We start from the raw sequence: 23600 nt of genomic DNA on the forward strand, positions 1-23600 counted from the left end.
TTTAAAAAAGAAAATGCACATGCGTATCCTACCTTCTGATCTCCCTCTGCAGTAACCCTGCTGAATTTCTTGTTCTCTCTCTCTCTCTCTCTCTCTCTCTCTCTCTCTCTCTCTCTCTCTCAGCTATGCACTTGCAAGGCTTTCTGAACAGCATCAAAAAAATCTACTTTCTTGTACCCATCAATGGGTGGCTTTAATAACACTAGCTGCCTTTGTTTCTTGGCTGGCAGCCTTCTAGAGAAGTCACCAGCGGATGCTTTCCCAGGCTTTGAAACACCAGACCCCACTTAGTCTCTGCGACCCACTGGAAGCAGCCCTCAGAGGCCAGACGTGCTGGCACATTCCAGGATGTGGCATAATCTGATAATGATTTCTGTCTCACTACAGAGGAAGAAATGGAGATTGGGGCATTGAATGAACAGGAGAGACGTGGGTTCTTCTGAATTCACGAGGCTGAAAATTTAGCCACAGTTTTCATTGGATTATGACAGAATAGTTCAACTCCCTTAGAAACAGCATGGCAGATGGGGTATAGTCCTGATGCACAGTTTTTCCATGGCTGTGCTTCTTACAGATCCTCCATTTGGTACTGGGAGGCGGAACCTAGTGTCTTCCATATGCTACATCACCCCCCTGCACTGACTTATCCCACCTGTTTCTTCTGCTTTTCTCACCCCATGAGAACAGAAGAGAAATTTGGGGTGGGCAAGGGTGGTGGACAAAGCTGACTCCTGGCTATGCCCTTCACACTGGCTCTAGAGAGCATGCAGGCGACTAGCCTGGCTCTGATGGATGGCCCTCAGCCCTGAGAACTGTAGGGCTGGCTGTAAGTGATGGGGGCTCTGGGCTTAGGCAGAATTGCACATGTAGGGCTTTTCCACAGAGCCTACCACATCACACTGGAGAAGTACGTTTCATTGCTTAAGGGGACAATTTACGGCCAGAGCCTCATCTCCATGTTTTGGCTCTTTACGTTTTTTCTGCCTCTTAATAAAATGGGAAGTCGCCAAGCAATTAAATAGTAATGTGGTTTTCAGGCAGGAAGTGGGAAAGGGCTAACTAGGGGGACAGGGCTAACATGATTGACAGAGGCTGGTAGGAGATTTACTTTGAGAATAACTCGTTCCTCAAAACTTTCTTCATTTTATTTTCTGGTGAGGATTGTGGGGTAAATCATGGGCTGGGAGGATGGACGATTAAAAATGCAGGAGTTATGATTCCTTTTTGACTCTGTAAGTCTCTAAATCCTCTTCCATAACATGGAATTTTCATTTCAAAGCTTGAGGCAGTGTGCCCGGGATTAAAAGTGAATGTGAGGCACGATTAAATTGTTAATTAGCTGAGCTGGTTTGTATTTTGTGGGGTGTTTTAAGAAAAGATGAAGTGAGGGAGAGAACAGAGGTTAGATCCATAACTGTAGACCTCCTAAAATATTCAACAACATTGGGTGGGGTTTCTGTAGTTTCTAGAATGTTTAAAAATTAGTAATTTTCCATGCTGTTAATGTATCTATAGCTATATCTAATATAATAACTCAAGAGCTTGGTTCATTTCTCAGAGATCCCCCCCCCCTCTCATTTTCGTATCTGATAAAGCAATGACTTACAACATCCTTCTTTGGCGCCTTACTATAAAGATGCAGAAAGTCAGATCCAAGGTTTGCGGTGATCATAGCAGTAACTGCTGCTTGTTTTTCACAGAACTAGAGGAAATTCTCCCTAGACCCCTACTTGATGGTGGCTGCCAGGGACCAGGGACACGGTGAACCCCGGATCCAACATGGCACTGATGGAAACCGGGAGGGGTGTGGAGACTGGAAGCAGAAGTGTCTGCACCTCTTATTTCCTTCCCTGCATAACCTGCAGCATTAGGAATTTTTAATGACGCAGGCTTTGTTTTGGTTTTTTTTTAAGATTTACTTGTTTATTTTATGTATATGAGTACACAGTAGCTGTCTTCAGACATATCAGAAGAGGGCATCGGATCCCATTACAGGCGGTTGTGAGCCACCATGCAGTTGCTGGAAATTGAACTCAGGACTTCTAGAAGAGCAGTCAGTGCTCTTAACCACTGAGCCATCTTTCCAGCCCGAGACAAAGTTTTTAACAAACAAGTGAACATAAAATCTCAACAGTCCAAATCCCATCCCATCACCCTTCCACATCATAAAAAGCTATTCAATTGAACCTCTCTCATTGATGCGAACCATGTTCCTCTAAGCAGTCGAGAGACTTTAAGGACCATGTCCATTGAAGGAGTTAAAAGATTTTTTTAAACGGTTTATTTACTTAATTTATATGAGTACACTGTAGCTCTCGTCAGACACAACCAGAAGAGGGCATCAGATCCCATACAGATGGTTGTGAGCCACCATGTGGTTGCTGGGAATTGAACTCAAGACCTAGAAGAGCAGCCAGTGCCCTTAACCACTGAGCCATCTCTCCAGCCCAAGGTAAGATATTTTAAGATGCTTTTAAAACGAGGGCTCTTAATCGAAGTTTCCTCCTCCCCCCACCCCCCATCTTCCCATCCTGAATTTTAATAATCACATTGAAATGACCCCAAGAAATGTGTCTTAGGTTTTAATAGTTGGTACCTGTTGGCAAAGGATTAACTAGGAATTACTTTGCCTGACCTGTCAGAAAAATAAGTGTTTTGGTGTGCATCTCTCCCGGGGAGACTGGAGCGCTGAGATCCAAACTCAATCAGCAGGGCAAGAGCCCCAGGAATACAGTGTCCTTCTCCTCCTGCATTTCCTGGTGTGCTCCTGGAGAGGGCGCTCATGAGTTAACCCAGAGGCCAGGGAACTGTTTACTTACAGAACCTGATGAAGGGGGACCCGACAGCTTTTCTAGCAAATCTCTAGATCTGATCTCCTAACCAAGGTCCTTGCATGGACTTTGGAAGCAGCAGTTTCCGTTCAGTTTTTTACCAGGAAGGAGGAAGGACACGGAGCATACTTGATAGCTCATATGTAGATCATGTTTGGAAAGACATGAACAACCAGAACATGGCCTCTCAGCCCCGACTGAGCAAACTCACTTATTTCCCAGGCACGTGTCCCCGCTGTATGGGATCCGGGATTATGTAAGACCCGGGATTTGGAGCGCGTTTCTTCCCCTCCTCACCATGGCCCTTCATGCGGGGGATATTGCTCAGAGTGGCAGCTAGGTGAAGAGGATCCTCATATATGCTGGTCCCACTGTCCTAAAGTTAGCTTCTCCACGCTAAAGCATCAACAGAGAATTGGTGATTTAGTCTCTTTTTGTAAAGTGACTTTTAATTCATGTGTATTTATTTTAATTTCTCTGTGTGTCTGACGTGTGTGCAGGTGCCTGTGGAGGCCATAAAGAGGGCGTTAAATCCCTTGAATGCATTGGTGATTCATGGTAGTCTTGACGTCTTTTTTTTTTTAATAAGATTTATTTATTTTATATATATGAGTACACTGTTACTGTCATCAGACACAGAACAGAGCATCGGATCCCATTACAGATGGTTGTGAGCCACCATGTGGTTGCTGGGAATTGAACTCAGGACCTCTCAAAGAGCAGTCAGTGCCTTTAACTGCTGAGCCATCTCTCCAACCCTAGTATTGACATCTTAAAATATTAATATTTGTATTCTGTAAATGTGGGTGTTGTTTTTCTTTTTTTTCTCAGACAGGGTCTTCCATAAGATTTGTATTCTGTGAATGTGGGTGGTTTTGTGTGTGTGTGTGTCAGACAGGGTCTTCTGTGTAGCCCAGACAAGTTCTGAATTTGTGATCTTCTTGCCTGAGCCTACCAAGTACTGGGAAATCAGGCCTGTTCCACCATTCCTAGGTACTTAGAGTCTCTTCCTGTTTGAGTTTTCTTTAATTTATAGCACAGTTTTATATAGTCTTTAGTTTACAGATCTGCTTCAAGCCAATTACCTTTAACAGGTATTTTACCCTTGTAAAAAGAACTAGCTCTCTTCTCTTCTCCCTTCCTTTCCCTTTTGTTTCTTCTCCAGACAGAGGGTCTCATGAGCTCACTCAGGGTGGCTTTAAATTTGTCATATATAGTTGAGGATGACCTTGAACTAACTCCTGATCCTCCTGCCTTCTCCACCTCCCAGGTACTATGCTTGCAGGTATCAGTTACCACCACAGCCAACAGAATCATTTGCTTTACTGTATTTGTGTGTGTGTGAGTGTGAGTGTGTGAGTGTGTGTGTGTGTGTGTGTGTGTGTGTGTGTGTGTGTGTGTGTGTGTGTGTGATCCCCTAGAGCTGGGCTTACAGGTGGTTTTGAGTCACTCATGATGGATGCTGGAAAACAAACTCAGACCTTAACCTGTGAGCCATCTCTTCGGATCCTGGAATTATTTTCTTGGTTTCCTTTCGGACTGTTCACTCCCATGAGGAGAAGCAGAACAGCCTTTAACCTTTAATTTTTAAGAAACTAAGTGCTGGGACTGGAGGTGTGACTCCATATGTGCCTAACCTGTGTGTAAGGCCTTGGGTTCGAGTGTAAGCACCACACCGAATAATAAAGATGTGATAATAACTTCTATGGGTTACTTTAAAGATTGAGTAGAAACATCACTGTCCATTGGAGTTGTTTTAGAGCCACCCCTGGGATGCATCTGTTGTGTGTTCTGCTACAAATTTTCTGCATACTTACATGCCATTGCAGTTCCTCCTAAGGGTCTGCTCAGAATGTCGTCTGCCTGTTTGATCTTAGGTCTGCCTACAGATTTTACCCAAAATCTGTATTTCTTCCTCTGTATGTCTAGGCTTACTCTCCTTCAATGGGGAGAGCAGTCCATTGTACAGAGATACCTCCTATAGGAGTTGTGTTTTAATGAGCACTTACTTGTTTTTCAAGTCTTTTCCATTGCGAAAAATGCAACAGTTAGCAACCGTGTTCTCAATGCAGCAGTTAGCAACTATGTGCTCTGTCAGTTTGTAACTCCTTGGCTGTCTCTAAGGTCAAAAGAATTGCTGAGAGGAGAAAAAATACACATCTCATTCTGAAAACTTTGCAGGCTGGGGATGCAAGAGGCCCTAGCTTTCTGAAACCAGAACTTCTCTCTCTCTCTCTCTCTCTCTCTCTCTCTCTCTCTCTCTCTCTCTCTCTCTCACACACACACACACACACACACACACACACATACATTTTTTCCCAATTTACTTGTTTATATATATATGTATATACACACACACACATATATATACATATATATATATGTGTGTGTATATATATAAAACCTTTTTAGGCCTTTTTTCAGTTTATAGTTCCGTAATGCTAAGCACATTCACATGGTTGGGCAAACCATCTCAGAATTCTTTTTCATCATTCTTCATCCTTGACAAGAACTCTTCAGACCACTTCTTCCCTGCCTCCTCCGGCAGCCACTTTTCTTTTGCGTCTGTGAGTCTGACTGTTTCCAGGACCCCTGTAGGCACTATCATACTAGTCACCCTTCAGTGCTTTCCTTAGTTTACTTTTTAGCTTGGCATCCTCGGGTTCCATCTATGTTGTAACATGAGGACCTGGTAACTTTTTAAGACTGAATCCTACTTCACTGTAATGTGCGCTGCCCTTTGATGGGCGGCCAGAAACCCCACCCCCTTTAAAAATAAAGTATCAGATCACTTCTGGTCATAGATGCCTCCCACTGCTGCCCAGGATCATCCCGCTGAGTAATTAAGTGTGAGAGAGAAGAGGAGAAAAGTCTATCTTAGTCCTCTTATTCTCATATAGTGTGCCGACATATCTAGTGATGTAGAGAAGAGTAGAACGTCTCAGGCGTGCGGCCAGGCTGTGTAAACACAGTGGTTTTGCTGCTTTGTGCTTGAGCTCACTGTTGTTAGTCGAGGAAGCAGCTGCAGCACATACCTGATGCTACTCGTTCCTCTCCCTAGCCCTTCCCACGCCCCACCCCACTCTCCACGCACGATTATTATCACTCCACCCATTTCTGGCAGTCACTCTTAAAGAGCTTCTTATGCCAAAAGATCTGTTGTTTGTTGGCAAGTTCTGCAAGTACCCATCGTTTGCTTACTTGCTCTGAGGTTAAAGCTTGGGTTTGTGTTCAGTGTTCTCTGAGATGCATTCCTGTTCCTGTGATGACATAGGCAGAACAGAGAGAAACCCAGAGCAAAAAGGACGTACTTCAGTGAGCAATTCAAGGATACAGTCCACCACTGTGGAAACGTCTAGGCAAGAAGGTCTAATAGCTAGTCACACCTAGCTGGGGAAGAATGAGTACATGCATGCTTGCTTGCTTGCTTGCTTGCTTGCTTGCTTGCTTGCTTCCTTGTACTCTTGCATGGTGCAGAACTCCCTGCATAGGGAATGGTGCTACCCACAGTGGACTGGATTATCCCAAATCCTCCACAGGCCCAGCCACTGTAGACAATCCTTCCTTGAGACTCTTCCCAGGTGACGCTAAGTTGTGTCAGGTTGACAACAACAGCTAGCCTCATGGCAGGTGCTAACTGAAAGGAAGCCAGACCATGCTTTGCTTCCAGGAGGATCACTGCGATGTGTGTGACACCCAGGTCATAAACCTTAGTTTGCCTTTCCTTAATTAACCAAAATAAGCTCAGGAAGATGCTTTCGTGCAGTGTCCCAAGAAGGATGCTGGGAGGACGAGAGGAGGGAGAGGGATCCCTGCACTTGTTCTCCTCTCCGTTGGCCAAAAGTTTGTTTTGAGGGTTGGAGACATGGCTCAGGGTGTGGCCTGCTCTCACGGAGAACCCCAAGGGTTCACACTGGTTGTGCTTAGAGTTGGGGGGTGGGAGGGCTGGAGAGATGGCTCAGGGCAGTGGGTGCTCTATCAGAGGATCAAAGTTCAGGTCCTGGCACTCATAGCAGGTGTGTATGTATGTATGTATGTACGTACGTACATATGTATGTAATTTCAGCTTCAAGGGATCCAGTGCCCACGTCTGGTCCTCATGGGCACTTGCATACACTTTTATAAAGGTGCACACATAAACACACACACACATACACACACAATTGGCAAAGACCAGGGGTGTCTGAAGAACTCCTACTTGCTGAGACATCTCTCCAGCCCCAAATAGCACCCACCGCCCCCTTTATAGAATATAAGACTGAACACTTGAAGCTAAATGCCAGGTTATTTTTGTCGGCTGATGCACCTCTGAGCAAACCCGTCTATAGAATGACCATGTACAGATTACTCATCTCAGCAATTTCTTGTTGTTGAATAAACAAACTTGGAGAAATGGCCAGTTTAGTAAGGAATGGGTAGTCCTTGTTGGGTGATTTTGTTTGTATTGGTTTTGTTTGGGTGGTGTTGAGAACACTTGCTATCCTAACACACAACATAAGGTGACTAGGAAATGAACTACAAAGGAAAAGCTTGCTGTAGCGGAGCCAAGGCCTCTTCTGCTCTTGGGGAATTAGCCGAGGTAGAACACACTGGAGACAGCCTCACTGGGGTAGGTAGAGTGCGTCCTTAGAAAGGATTTCTCTGGTCATAAGAAGTCCCTTGCTTTCGAATGCTTTAGTTTAGTGAGGAATGCAGGAATATGGAGAGAGTGAAAATTCTGCTTCTCTGAAGATACTGCCGGAGAGGACCCCCGGTAATCAATGGGCAGGGAGAAAATGGGAGGAGCCCTTCTCCTATGCCCCTCTTCCCTTTCATATCCTTTCTTGTCAGTGTATTTGGTGCCCCAAGGCTTGGCCTAATATTCTTCTCACTGGATCCTTTGGCCCAAACACTGGGAAGCTCAGAGCTCAGAGTTGATACAGCTTTTTATATGACTTGTTTCCGGTTTTAGGCCAGGGATGGGGTAGTGAACAATGTTTCCCTGAGTCTGGGGTTGTTTGTTTGTTTGTTTGTTTTGTTTTGCTTTTGTCTTTTTGTTTTTTTGAGAATTGGGATAGAAGACAGCAGGCAGCAGGCAGTACTACTTTAAAGTGAGTTGGATGGCCATTAGTGTGCCATGCCCATCTCTGAGATAGTGGAATGACCCTGACTCTGGTAAATGTCAGAACTTCAGATGTATGCTATGTGATGCTGTGAACTCAGAATCATTCATGGTGATCAACACCAAGTTCACTTAACACAGAATTGGGGTGTAAATGTGCATCAGGGAATTTAAAAAAACAACCAAGTCCATTGTTCACTGTGTGTGTGTGTGTGTGTGGTGTGTGTTTTCTTTAACCCAGCCATGTCTTGTCTTGGTGCCTCTGAAAGGGAACAGAAGTCACGTTGAGGTCATTCATTCATCAGCAATGGAAGGTTCTGTTGCGTTGCTGTGCTCGGCTATGTGCTGGTGTTGGATCCTCTATCTGCTCCTAGGTTATCCCCATCATAGTACTTAGCAGATCCCAGGTTATCCCCATCATAGATACTTAGCAGATCCTAGGTTATCCCCATCATAGTACTTAGCAGATCCTAGGTTATCCCCATCATAGTACTTAGCAGATCCTAGGTTATCCCTATCATAGTACTTAGCAGATCCTAGGTTATCCCCATCATAGTACTTAGCAGATCCCAGGTTATCCCCATCATAGTACTTAGCAGATCCTAGATTATCCCCATCATAGTACTTAGCAGATCCTAGGTTATCCCCATCATAGATACTTAGTATCTGGTTGAGAGAATCATCCTTCCATGCCAGTCTGTGAGCATGCGCCATGTGTGAGCCATGCATGACATCTGTGCGGTGGGGTGACACAAAGAAGAAATACAGCAGGTGATGGGAGGAACAAGAAAACCGCTGTCACAGAAGGCTTTGGGGCCAGTAGCTTTGTTCCCTCTGAACAAGTAGCCGGAAGGAGGGCAAATGTGGGAAGACTGTACTTCCCACCCCAAGAAGGAAGTGATCCCAAGGTCTGTGCTTGGCGTATGCAAGGTCTGGCTGCTGAAAAGTCTAACAGATTTCATCAAGAAATATCCTGCTATGTAAAATAGTGTTCTATATCCTGGGGAGCATATGTACTCCATATGTGTAATAAAATGACGTGAGGAGAAAGATTTCAGAGACCAGAGAGATGGCACAGTACTTAAGAGCCCTTGTGCTCCTGCAGAGGATCCACATTCAGTCCCAGCACATACATTGTAGCTTACAACTCTCTCAGTTCTGGGGATCCAACACCCTCTTCTGGCCTCCTTCAGCCCCAGGCACATAGTCATGCAGGCAAATCCATACATATACACTGAAAATCAATCAATCGATAAAATAAAGCCCTTCAATGGAGGCTTCTCTTGCTTGCTGAGCGCTTGATTTTTCTCCTGACTCTGTTTCTATGAAGGATGCTTAATTAAATTCTGAGTGAGGGGAGGAAGAGAACCTTCAATGTACGTATGGATCCCACAAGCCTTTCTCCTCAACCCTTCAGCTGACGGGAGCCAACATGATCCACACCATGGTAGAATCGTGGGTCTAAAAGCAGCAGCATAAGGGCTGGAGAGATGGCTAAGCTGTTAGGAATACCTCTTTTGGGGGAGTCCCAAGCACTTACCACAGCTCATGAGTAACTGCCTATAAAGCCAGTTCCAGGGGGATAGATGCCCTCTTGTGGCCCCTGTGGATACTGCACCCATATGTACAAACCCACATAGATAAAACTTAAAAACTTAAATTTTTCTCTTTTGAAAAGTATCCTACTCAGAAGGTTTTTGTTTTTAAAGCAGTATATACTAGTGGTACTGGAGGAAGAGGGGATCAGGAGAAAAATGAGGTAGGGAAGAGTTCCTCTCCTCTTTCCTATGGACAAGCAGCTTAGTCCAGAAAGCCACTGTGTCTAGAATGGCATGAAAATGTCTAAGAAGGCAGTTGTCTGGAGAGAACTATTCTCTTTGGATGAGCAATGACAAGCACGGGCAGGAGAGTGACTTGGGGGAGCTACATACACCATGGCGAAGGGGAACTCTGGGCTCATGCTGACACATGGTCCTGTGTTCTGAGTCCCTTAAAAGATGTGATTTTTTTTTTAAGGTAGAAGCCAGTGCTCTTATACATCAACTGCAGCTAATGAGAGTCAAGTTAGCAAGCGCCTTAATGCTTGTTCGTGTACTCATCAGAACTGTATGAAGGACCTACTGGGTGCCTGATGCTGTTTTTCTGTGGAGATAGCAGACAGAGAGGGAAGGGAAAAGAAATTAAGAGGAAGAGGGAGTGTTTGGGAAAATAGCAACATTCATCTTGTTCGCAGGGAGACTGTGTTTGGTAAGGTTTGGATGAGATGATGCTGGCTATAAAGTTAGTGTAAAAGCTAGGAGGGGCTGAGTAAGTTAGCTCACTCGGATCTTTAAGTGTTTTATATTCGGGGGGATGGCTGGCACTCAACTTTGTATTTTATTAGTTTTTGGGGGCCATCCTTTAATATACAGGCTCAGTATAGTGAGTGCGCACACGCGCATACACACCACACACACCCCCGTTTCTTTGCACGCTGTTGGGTAGTTTAGGACAGCCTTGAGATTACCTTTGTCTGTCCTCAGCCCCTCCTGAATGGGTGACTGTGCTTGCGCAGTGCAGACCCTGCTGGCGCTCTCCTGTCCTGGGCTTGCTGACTCTTGTGCAGAGTCCTGCTTTCCATACTGACCCCACACCAGCTGCATGTATATGTCGTGTGCTTTGCCCCAAGCTAGGAGAGCCGGACTGTCAGCTCGCCCAGCCCAGAGGTGGAGTTCCAGAAAGATTTTTCTCTCAGATCTGGGAGGCCTGAAGATACTGTGGTGGAGGAGAGGTTACAGAGCAACTCGGCAAAGGTGCCTAGGAGAGAGCCAGGAGGATGTGTGGAGTTCAGTTGATCCAAAGAGTGGTTCTCAGCCTTCCTAATGCTGTGAGCCTTTACTACAGTTCTTTTGTGGTGACCTCCAGCCATAAAATTACCCTTGTTGTACTTCATAGCTGTAATTTTACTAATGTTATGAATTGTAAATATTTACTATACAGGATATCTAATATGCCACACCTATGAAAGGGTCATGCGATCTCCAAAGGGGTCACAACCCACAGGTAGAGAACTGCGGATCTAGAAGCACCCTAAAAAACAAACGAAACGAAACAAAACAATAAAACCTTCCTCCTCCTGTGCTTGTTGGAAATTTCTCTGTGTGATTATCCAGTACTGTGAACTCTTAGAAGGATGGGGTAAAACTTTCAAAATTATAACAAGTATGACGTTATGTGGAGCTGGGGAGTTGGTAGAGTGCCTGCTGTATAGTCATGAAGACTTGAGTTCCAATCTATAGCACCATGTTTTTAAAAAGAAAAAGCACCAGTCATGGTTGGGCATATTTGGCCAGGGTAGTATTGCAGATAATCAAAGCATACACACACACACACACACACACACACACACACACACACACACACACACTACTGTATGCACTCGTGCACACACAAAGAAACTTTATGTGATGTTTTTAATGACAGACCAATTCTTTTTAAGATTATTGATTTTATTTTATGTGTTTGAGTCTTTTGCCTGCATGCATATTTATGTGCACCACGTGTGAGCCTGCTGGAATGGAGCCCCTGGAACTGACATTACAGCCAGTTGTGAGCTGCCATGCAGGTGCTGGGAACTGAATCCAGACCATCTAGAGGAGCAACCAGTGCTCCTAACCACTGAGCCATTTCTCCAGCCCAACCGGTGTTTGTATATACTCTTAAGGACCTAAAAGACCTTTTAAAACATTCAGTTGGAGTTGGGTGTGGCGCCTCGTAGCTGTTATTCCAGCACTTGAGATGAAGAAGGAGAAGAATTATGAATTAGAGGCCAGCCCACGCTAGCCAGTGAGTCCAAGACCAGCCTGGGATACAAAGGAAGAACACGTGTCAGAGCAGAGCAACAAACCCCCTTTTATCTCTCTTGGCCAGTGTTATCTATGGAACAATGCAGTTGTTTCAGACCATGTAAGAGGAAGAGTGTACCAGAAAGCATTTTGATGGAGACCTTTCAAGTGGTTGAGGTTTAGCGGGGTGAACTGGCTCTACAGAGATATACAGCCTCTTACACGGGCGGAGTGCAGCCATCAGTCAGGCCATGAAGCCAACGGAATAAGCAGAACCCAAAACTTGCTCTTGAAGGGAACAAGTTGTCAGTTATTAGGGTGTGCCTGATGAACCACACCTGAGAAGCTACCCAGATGAAGCCAACTACTCATAGTTTAGCAGCCTCCACCCCAGTTGATGGTACAGATTGTATCCAAGGGAGGTGACCTAAGCCAGTGTTAGACCTTGAGTGGGATAAGGCAAGGGCGATAGGCATAATGGGCGCATTCATACACACTGCCTCCGTACAGCCTGTTCTTGGATGGTAGCATGGGAAATAACACACAGGCGTGTACTCACGGATCCTCTCAGCACTCGGGTCACCGCCGGCCTCCTACTCTCCTTCCTGGCTGCCCACTGGGACTGGAGCCCTTGTAAGGACATTGAAAATCCTCATGTACTGAGAACCAAAGGGAAGAAAACTTGACTCCTGACCCTTCGGAAAGATAAAGGGAGGGAGGAAAAGACCAAATGTCAGTTTCCTTCAACTAGTAAAGTGCACCTTGCTATTAACCCTGTAATTGCGCCATCGGCTTTGCAATGGCTCTCCAACATTTTAATTGAGAGAGCATCTGTAAGCCTACTGAGTTCTCAGTTAAATAGATTTTGTGAATTCTTTGGGGATTCTTTAGCTCTAATCGGCAGCTACCACAGAACCATTGTAAAGACATCCGGCAGCCATTGATCTACTCACGTACATTTGGCCTTTTAATCCACAGTGCCTCTCTCTCTTCTCTCCTTTACTGGATTTTTCATTACAGCTCCAGCCTGTAAATTCTAGTGGAGTCAACTCAGAGTAAAGAGATGCTAGCCTGATCAATAGCTTGGTTTGGAACTGCAGCAAAATTAATTTTCCACGGGCCACTGGCTAGCGGGTAGTTTATGTTGATTTGTTTAAGAAAGCAAAGTGTTTTCAAATGACCTATAAATTTTGCCACACTAATATAACAAATATTCTCATTTATATATTTAGTATACATTTTGATGTGGTATAATTTTTATTTGGAGCGTGGAATTCTCTTGAGGTGTTGGGTTTGGGGCTTATTTCTGGAACCTTTACCATTACGATAAGTAACATTCAATTGCATCAACACATCATAATATATAGACTAAAATTGTATATTGCTAGAAATGTAGACGGAGATTATTCTTTTGCTACATTAGATGCCACTGAATGTCGTCTTCTTGCCGCAGTCATTTGTTCCCTTGGGATGCAGTCCTAAAGCATAACTAGATCTTGATATTTTAATATTTTTGAACACTTTCTATTTATCAAAATTCTTTAAACTATAAAAGTAAACACAATTATCTTTACAAAGTAGGACGATTTAGAGACATCTATAAGGTTAAAAAAAAAATTGTCTACCCGGCCTTAGCGCCACTTTGCAAAGTGAACCACAAGCATATGAAAAATATGCCTTTAAGCCGGTGATACCTAGAATGAGAAAGAGGACTCTGGTGGGAGGAAGCTCAGCTAGAAATGATGGTAATGTACTATGTAGTTAAACAGTAAAGCAAAGTACAGGGTTAGCTGTGTGATGTCCTCTTTAATGGAATGCAGCATTGCTCTGTGTCCCAGCAAGCTGTTGGTGGTGTCTACCATTGACGTAATGTCACAGCTGGATGTTGAAGGGCAGCCTCCTGTGTGGGGTCCTTGCTCTGTGAGCTGTGGCTGGAATCAGCAGCCCCAGCTTACGGATCAGTAAAGAGCGGTATTTTGGGGGCCCTGGAGGGATGGCTGGCTCGCCCTGCAATACAGGGAGGGTGGGTTGAGACAGTTGGTCTGACTTCATGTCTGTGAACTGGCTGTCTTTGAGATTTGTCTTCATGGTCGATTGAGAGCCACAGGTAGAAATCAATTTTCATGGTCTTGCTGTCTATCTGGGGACCGCCACAAGCAAGAGGCTGGTATGTAGCGCTGCTGTTGACAGAGCTGATGTCTGTCTATAGGATCCCGAGGAAGGTAGCGATGGCGATCTCACAATTCATTGTCTTGTTGGATTGTTTCAAACTCTGTCCAGGGCTCACTTCCTCTACTCCTCAGGCCTGACTGACAATAGGTAAAAGTCACTCTGAGTGTCAGCTTGTCCTTGTCTCCATGTTCCAAGAGAAGGTGGCCAGACCTGGACATTGGGGTTTGGGTCTTCATTAAAGAGGTCATGCTATTAACCCCCAAAGTTCTGTTGGCTAGCACTGGCCTAGACCATAGCTTTCTACTAAGAACAGCAGACCAAGGAATTTCACTAAGTTGCAGACACCAACACCGTACCAAGCCCAGCTCTCTGGGCCAAGTTCTTCACTCACTCTGAGCCTTAGTTCCCAATTTCTAAAATTGCATGTCTGTCTGGACTCTGTTTCCCTCTAGACTCTGGATTCCATCCAGAGCATAGGTGGGAAGAGGCAGAGGCCTCAACTGCTAGTTACATTGGAATAAAAATCACAAGACCCTCTGTCAATCACACTTTCTGATGTGTCCTCACCAAACACTTGAATATCTAGATTTGGGTTCCCTGCATGGAAGCCAATTCCAGACAAGGTAGGTTTTCTGTCCCTTTTGGATACAGCATCCTCTCTTGTATAGGACGACATCAGAAGCTTGGAGGCTGATGCCCTGGCCTTCGAATGGCACTGTTCCCATTTTCCCAGGGTTTTTGATCATTCATCTTCCTAGGAATGTTTCCGTTCTAGTCAGCTCCAGGATCATGTGACCCTTCAGTGCTTGTATGCCTAAGCCTATAAAACACAATGTTCTGAAATAAAAAGCAGCTTCCATTGCGTAAGGAACACACCTGCTACCCTGAATACCTGCCTTCTCGACCCACCCACATCTCCCATCCCATCCTTTGCTGACAGGAACCCTTCAGCTATTTTATACTTCAGATGGTTCTGAAGAAAACAAACAGAACCAAGTGTAGGACTAAGAAGGTCATTTTTGAGACCTCTATAGTTTCTAATATCTCATTACTAGTGCTAAGGACTTAGGTGGTGGACCCCTCTCAGGTGTCAGTCATTACCTAAACACAGATTGTAGGCAGCTCAGTGGGTGTACACAAAGATATGGTGAAAAGCCAGCCTATGCCAGCCTGTGTGTTTTGAATCAGGGGTTTCAATGTTGTCGTCTTCTTCATGCCTGCTTCTGTAATCTTTTACTCTGTGCCTTTAGATAAGGCTTTATAGTAAAACAGAAACCTTTTCTATCAGCACTTGGTACTTGGGAACATGTGGGTACCTGTCGAGGAATGGACAAGTGTTGATTAAGACTGCATCTGTAGAGTGATAAGTGAAGACGGCCCTGGCCACTGAACAGGCTGCAGGAATTGAAGGCAGACATGCTAGGAAGCCATTCTGGAGTGAGTAGAAGCTAGGTCATTGCTTTGATGAGGACACTGGTCACAGGTCTGGCTTGTATGTCAGCAGACCTCCAATGGAGAGTGTATGAGTTGGAAGAGACGCCAGAGGTCAGGATTCCCATTGTCCGATGTGTGTGTTTGTACCATCAGGACCCCATTGGGAACACAGTATACACACAAGCATTTCCTGATGGCTTTCACTTGTACACATCAATTTTGATTAGGGAAAATTTCATGGTAGCTTAGAAGAACATATAAAATAAACCATGGAATCAGTGGAGGAAGATGCTGGGACCACAGGAAGAGGAAGTGAGAAGGCAGGACAGTGTGCATCGTGTGAGGAGTTGGGGGCATGCTGAAATGGACATCTGCTCTGCTTGCTGTTCAAGGGAAAGGAGGAAGTGGGACCTGATACTCAGTTAACAGGGCCCTTGAGGTTCAATGGGCACCAACTCAAGAAAACCACAGAAAGTTACCACACGAGAGGGCCATGCTACAGCAGGACACTCTGAGGACAGCTGGTGGCAGTCCCTGCTGGAGATGGACAGAGATGTCCAGTGCTTTATGGGAAAATGGAATTTGTGCACCCCACTGTGCTCATGTCTGAAGTTTGGCTAATTCTTGCACGGAGCAATCCACATTTCGACGGCTTTCTACTGTTCCCTCTCCTCAGTGTTCTGCATGTAATGCCTCAAAGGAGATTGAGATGGGGGAGGGGGGCTTAGCCTCTGGGAGTTGCTTTAGAGATATTCTTTGGGTCCTGGGTCTGTCTATTGCCTCTCCCACTGTTCACTAGGTGGCAGTATTAGCAGCCTTTTGAGGAATTCGATTGCATTGTGACTGATTTTTTTTTTTTTTTAAAGGCAGGAAAGCCACTTAAAACCTCATGCTTGAAAGAGTCCTCTTGCGCTTCCTCCTTCCTCCTTTGTTTCCTCCTGGGTGGGAAGAGTTGCTGCTGGGGCAGCTGCGGGCACCTCTGGATGGCACGGAGGTTTAGACATGGCTTTACAAGAAGCTACTCACTGTAGTGTGTTCCACCAGCTCAGGGCGAAGGCTACCATGTTCCCAGCCATGTCCCTTGCTGCTTTCTCTTTGAACTTTTAGACCAGGGCAGGAGTGATTGACAGTCAATTAGAATAATGCCAATGTTATTATAGTTAATCAATAAGATGTGAAAATTGCTTTATAGAAACGGATATTCAGGGCTGGAGAGATGGCTCCGTAGGTTTGATCGTTTTCTATCCTTGGGCTTGTGTGACTATTTCTCAGGCAGAAGTTGTTGCTAGAGGAAGAATATTTAAGAGGCTCTCAGTAAGCAGTTGGTTGATTTGGCTGTTAGTCTCTTTACTTCTCTGGCTGATCTGCATTGGGGCAGTTTTAATGCAAGCCTCTGAATACAGGTTAGGTCAGCACACTACATTAGGCCTATGACACCGGGAACATATTTTACCTACTCCCTTTGATGTCTAAAGACAGAAAACAGTGGCAGAGAAGACACCATCTGGCGCGTGACTGACTAAACACACACAAGGAAGGGAAGAGAAAATAGGGAACTCTGCCTCCGGGTCTAGGAAAAATTGGCCCACTGCTCTTCTTTGGATAGCAGTATGTAGCCAAGGCTAGACTTGAACCCCTAAGCTTCTGGCATCCACCTCCCAAGAGTTGGGATTATAGACAGGAGCCAATATGCCCAAGATTGGAAGGGGAGCCAGACTGCCGTGTGAGTGGATGCCTCAGACAAGCCTGGTCAGGCCGAACAGCCCACAGAGAGGCTCACATTGGAGGCCAGCAGGAGCTCCTTTGTAAGCCTGATTCCAGAGTTGCCTCCTCACCCAGCAACAGCACAGCACCACACCCTGACTGACGCTGAAAGAAATGTTGTTTAACGCAACCATATATTGGGCAATAAGGAGGACCTTCTCAGGTCTAAGTAAATTTAGAACTTGTTCGGATTAACAATACCTTTTCTCCCCTGCTTTGAGCCAGGGTCTCTCTCCTGCAGCTCAGATTGGCTCAGTCTCAGTATGTAGCCAAGGCTGGACCCCTCAAGGTCTCTTGCATCCACCTCCTGAGTGTTGGGATTATGGGCAGGAGCCAACATGACCGGCTGTGGGTTTTCACTCCTAGACTTTTCATTTTCATCTAATCCCCAGAGTGCTCTCATTGTCAGGTAACCCACAGGGACTCAGGGAAGCCTTTGGTAACGAGCCAGTGGTTTCTTTGGATGTAGTTAATGTTAAGTCATTTCTGGAGCAACTTGAATTAACCTTGGTGGATCCTGTGCTGGTTGTTAAAGTAGGCATTTAACTGTTAAGTTACTATCAGGCTGTGTAACTCAGATCTTTATGTTAGTTTACAAACCCTTTGTCACTTCTCATAGCTGGCATTTCATCTAAGTGTGATTTAGCTTCATGTTTTATAAAGGAATACTCTTTATTTATATTTTCTTAATACCAAATGTCACCATGGGAACTTTACGGTATATAAGCCATCTTTAAGGACTGTGCCCATTCCCTTATCAAGTTTATATTCTACAGGTAACACTTGATAAATGAAACCCAAAAGCTAAGAGAGGTGGGGAGGCATGGCCAGCATCTAGTGTTCTGGTTTTCATTTCCTTTATTTTCTCAAAAATGCCCGCTCTTATTACAGGAGTTTATCTGAGGGGTTTATTCCTATCCACCCATTTACTTAACCTACCTACCCATCCATCCATTCATCCATCCATCCATCCATCCATCCATCCATCCATCCATCTCTCCACCCCAGTTTATCAGTTCCCCATGTTGGAAACACCTAATATTAATCGATATAGTAATTATGCCACACGTACCGCAAGTTTAGTGCCTTTGAAAAGGCAGCAGCAGTGTCTGCCTTGTCCCTGCTGAGCCTCAGTTCTGCTGCTGGAGAGGCCCGGTCTGTTGCAGGGCATTTTTGATTTACGTCGATTTGCCTCTAGTTCTGGCAAGAAGCAAATGACCAAGGTGGGCTCCATGCTTGGCCTTCAGCCTTCCTCCTGGGATTGGCACGTGGCCCTCCTAACACTTCATAGTGAAGAGTTTACAGTATATAAGCCGTCTTTAAGGACTGTTCCCATTCCCTTATCAAGTTTATATTCTACAGGTAATACTTGATAAATGGAACCCAAAAGCTAAGAGAGGTGGGGAGGCATGGCCAGCATCTAGTGTCCTGGTTTTCATTTCCTTTATTTTCTCAAAAATGCCCGTTCTTATTCACAGGGGTTTATCTGAGAAATAATTATCTTATCTTTCTGTCCAAAGAAGTGGGGGACCTAAAGCTGAGCTCTGTTTGTTTTGGAAGCCAGCCTGGCAGGCAGAGCCAGCACCACCCTTAACAGCTACTCAGTGGCGATAAGAAGCCAGCCGTTCTTGTCTCATCTGGCTATGGGAGATGGGTGGTGGGGGGTGGCATGCAAAAATGGGCTGGTAGGAAAAACTACTCGCAGAGCTTCTGTTGTTCCCACCGTAAGTTAAGGCAGGAGGTGCAGCCGCCTTCGCCTTCACTCTGTTGGCGCAGACTCAGATCAGCCTTCCGGGTCTTGGCGGGTGCCCAGACTCGATTGGAAACATTCTTCAACTGTCCACTCTCCCGTTCATGTCTCTCCCGGGAGCAGGCTTTCCTTAGACATGCGGCTTTCATAAGGATGAAAACACACATTTATAGAACGGAGCATCTTATAGAAGGGGAGTGTGTGGGCAGAGTGGCGGATGAAATGAACTCTTGGCTGTTGTCAGTCAACACACTTAGGGAGGGAACCAGGCTGAATGCAGGCAGTTGTCAGAGAAGTAAGTGTGGCCCACCTACTCCTGATGGAGCCCACCCTGCACACATGAAGTACTTGCAGTACTGCCCACGGGATTCCACTTCCTTTGGACAAAGCACAACATCACTGAGAGTAGCTAGCATGCACGGTTTAGATGGCATCCCGGGTAAAGCTATATTCATTGAGAAAAGAAATGAACCGTGTTCTCTATTCCAGGTCTATTACCTCCCAGTCGAAATATTTATCAGGACAAAGTTATTTTTCAGTAAAGATTGCTTTTCATTTTGAGACAGTTGAAATGTTTACACCGAGAGCTGCCGTCAGTTCAGAATCTGTGACTCTTTTAGAATGAAGGGAGCCCCAGATGATCCTGGCAGCTTTCCAGCATTCAAAGGGATAAAAGCACATGACGATCCCAGTCATTTTACCTGCAGTTTGTGGATGCCTGGGCAGACTTCTCTGTCTGCTTTGCAGTCATTACTAAGGGTTCTAGATAAAGCATATTCCTAATATTTAAATGTTGAAACATTAGAATGTTGAGAATGTAATATAATTTTAAGACACATAAGACCGACTCATCCTTGGTTGGTATAGTAGTTACTTTTTTTATTGCTGTGACAAAACAAAATACCACAAAACAAAATACAGCCAGTGTTGTCTGAGCAACTTACAGAAGTTGGTTTGGGTATATGGTCCCTGAGAGATGGGCTCAATACAGAGGGCAGGGGGTGTGACATGAGGCAGGTGTGGCAGTCCAAGTTGGAAGCTGAGAGCTCCTGTCTTGAACCACAAGCAGAGAAATCAAACTAGAATTGGCAAGAAGCTTTTAATCTCAAATTTTGCTCTCAGTGACATACTTACCCCCCTAAAACCTCCTCAGAACAGTGCCACCAAATGGGGAGGGATTGAACAACCACATTGTCAAATGCCTGAGACTGTGGAAGCTGTTTCTCACTCATATGGGTGTGTGTGTGTGTGTGTGTGTGTGTGTGTGTGTGTGTGTGTGTGTATGTGTGTGTGTTGTTTTGTTTGTCTGTCTGTTTGATCACAGCTACGGTTCAATGGTTTAAGCCCTTTTGCTTTGCTATCAGTTGTCTAGTTCAGATGCAGGCCAGCCAGACAACTTTCAGATGCACTGGTATCTAAGATGATCTTACATTTCTATTACCCAACGCCACTAAAAAACACCTGTGAATTCCTACCTTGTCTTAGAGTGGGACATTCACTCATAAATCACCTATCATTCAGCAAGTGGGGTTTTTTGCATAATAATCACTAATCTTTTCCGTATGTGTGTAATACTGAGGATTGAACCCAGGGCCTTGGACATACTAAATAATTATGAGCCTGACTACTGAGCCACAACTCCAGGCCATTGATAATAACTTTTTGAAGTTAAATACTGGATAGAGGAGAATTCGGAAATACAAGGTTTAATGAGATAAGAAAAAATACCTTTTTCAGGGGGAGGGTGGGGAAGATTTTGTGTTTAACCCAGATAAGCTTCAAACTCTCGTGATCCTCCTGCCTCAGCCTTCTAAGTGCTATGAGTATAGGTATGTGCCACCATACCTGCCCAACACTCTGCTGTAGCAAGAGCACCCCGTGGCTCACCTGGACGTTAGTCAGCGTTTGATCACCCAGAGCGAAGCGTTTGAATCAGGCTTCCTAACTCCTTACCTCTCATCCAGAAAGCCACACTTAAGAGCCAAGCTACCAAAACATGTTCAGAAGTCAAAAGTACTCACTTTCTGTTTTCAGGTTCCTTGCCTCAAATCCACTTGCCTGTTGGGGACTGAAGGGGGGTGGAGGTGGGGGACAGGAGTCCTGTGCTATGTAATGAAACCTTTCACTTTGGAGCCTCAGCTTATACGGGTAACAGAGCAAGTCACAGTTCTAGGGTTTTCTTAATTGGGGTTCCTTTTTCTCTGATGACTGTAGCCTGTGTCAAGTTGATAGGAAGTTACCCACTGCGCCTATCTTGCACCATGTACACAGATGAAAGACTTAACATCCCTCAAAGCAGTCACTTTACAGGGGAGCGTACCGAAGAGAGAGTGACGGGTGAATGAAAACATGTTCAACAGCATCTGACCTCAGAGAAATGCAGATCAAATCTACCTTGAAATTTCACTCTTTCCAATGACTTTTTTTTTTTAATTTTGTAATTATATTTAGGTACAGAAAACTTAGTGTACATTTAACCCACTTTAGTGGCGAGTTCTTTAGCCTTTGCGTTTTCCAGCTTGGCAATGCGAGCCACAGACTTAGGACCCAGGACGTTGCCTCCCCAGTGGTAACAGATCTCGTCATATCTGTCATTATAATTGGTCCTAATAGCTTCCACCAGCTTAGCCAGAGCACCCTTGTCTTCCGAGTTAACCTGTGTGAAGGCAACCGTGGTGCATGTCTTCCTGTGGACCAGGTGCCCCAGCCTGGCCTTTCCCTTGATGATGCAGTAGGGCACCCCCATCTTTCGACACAGGGCAGGTAGGAAAACCACCAGCTCAATGGGGTCTACGTCATGGGCAGTCACCACCAGCTGAGCCTTCTTGTTCTCCACCAAGGTGGTGACTGTATTGACTCCTGCTCGGAGGACAGGTGGCCTCTTGGGACGTCGCCTTTGCCAGCAGCTTTCTTCTCAGCACGGGCCAGTAGCCTTTGCTTCTTCTCTTGCTTTGTCTCTGGCCTGTACTTGTGGGCAAGCTTAAGCAGCTGAGTAGCTGTCTGCCTGTCCAGGGCCTGGGTGAACTGGTTAATGGCAGGAGGGACTTTGAGCCGCTTGTAGAGGATAGCTCTTTGCCGCTGCAGCCTGATGTAGCGGGGCCATTTGACGAAGCACGTTAAATCTCTTTTGGGCTGGATGTCCTGTCCAATGCCGAAGTTCTTGGGCCTCTTCTCGAACAGTGGGTTGACCACCTTCTTGGCCTCCTGCTTCTTGACGACGGCGGGGGCCGGGGCCACCTTCTTCCCCTTGGCCTTCTTCCCTTTGGGCATCTTGCTCGGCTGCTGGAGCGACTTTTTTTTTTTAAAGGTATTAGTGAAGGTGTGTGGCTCTTAGGAACTATGAAAGTTAATGCAGTCACTATGGCAACAGTGTGAATTTCCCCTAATAGGATACAGCAATTCTCCTTTTACCTGTTTATCTAAAGATAGAAGACATATCTGTATCCCTATGATAAGCAGATAAATATTCATAATACTTAAGGTATTGGTTCAACTAAGGTATCAATAAATAACACATTTGGGACAGTATGTTTGAACTTGAAAGATGCGGCAGTACATGACCCAAGCCGATTCCAGAAAAACAAATACTATCCAGTTTCCCATGAGGAATCAGTAAAGCAAACACTGCCCCACCCGACCCAGCGCATACAAGTCTGTATGGAAGAAAAGACTGCTGGGAGATTTGTCAAAACGTAGCTTTCTGTGCATTTCCCAAGTCCTTATCAGGCAGGCCCCTGATAAGGTCTTGGTAGTTGAGCTGCAAGCCAAGGGCTAGGGCTAGGAAACGTTTCCATCTTTAAGAACTCAAGTCCAAGAAAAGCACTGGCTGTCAGCCCTTCCAGGGTGAAGCAAATCTCGTTTCCTGGTTTCCCAGAAATCCATGTGGGCCTGAACCAACCTGGGCTCAGTGCCTTTGTTTTTCAGTTTTCCCTTTGAATCTACTGGAAACTTGTGGGTTGGCTCTTCTGATAGTTACCCATTGTTAAAAGTTTTTACAGTTCTGCCTTCCTTCTTGTGCAAAGGGATGTTTGGAAAATCCCCAGACCCAAGGTCCCCCGTCAGGCCCCGTGTCCCCCCCCATCACTCTTTTAATTGATATTTTCTCCATGGTACTGCCTTGCTCACTGAAGCTGTGCCACAGAAATAGTCACTCAGGTGGAGGTTTAGAATGCAGTGAACAGAAAGGAGCTTCAAGCCTCTAGGCACCTGTGCTTTAAGATGGGTTGGAGAGATGGCTCAGTGGTTAAGGCTTCAGGTAACCCAGAGGACCAGGGTTTGAATCCCAGCCCCCGCATAGTGACTCACCAGCCTCTTATTAACTCCAGTTCCAGGGAATCTGACTTCCCCTTCTGGCTGCCATGGGTACCACACACAGATAGTGCAGTATATAAACATGCAGGCAAACACTCATACACATAAAATAAAAATAAATCTCTCTCTCTTTTTTTTAAAGGCTGAAATGGTCCTTAGAGCAGTGGTTCTCAACCTATGGGTGGCAACCCCTTTTGGGGTCAAAGGACTCTTTCACAGTGGTCACATATCATATCAGATATCCTGCGTGTGGGATATTTACATTACAGTTCGTAACAGTAGCAAATTATAGTTACAAAGTAGCAACGAAAATGATAGTAAGATTTGGGGGGGGGTGTCACCATATCATGAGGAGCTATATTAAAGGGTCGCAGGATTAGGAAGGTTAAGAACTGTATTAAGAGTGTACTGCA

General features: G+C 45.2%; 1 protein-coding gene and 1 pseudogene across 5 annotated transcripts in view; one reads left to right on the forward strand and one right to left on the reverse strand.

Moving 5' to 3' along the window:
* Kank1 (KN motif and ankyrin repeat domains 1) overlaps positions 1-23600 on the forward strand; it is a 197767-nt gene that overhangs the window by 88328 nt on the left and 85839 nt on the right. The window lies entirely within an intron of this gene.
* Positions 21350-22162, reverse strand: Gm34432 (annotated as a pseudogene).

Source organism: Mus musculus, chromosome 19, assembly GCF_000001635.26.
Source record: "Mus musculus strain C57BL/6J chromosome 19, GRCm38.p6 C57BL/6J".
Taxonomy (NCBI): Eukaryota; Metazoa; Chordata; class Mammalia; order Rodentia; family Muridae; genus Mus; species Mus musculus.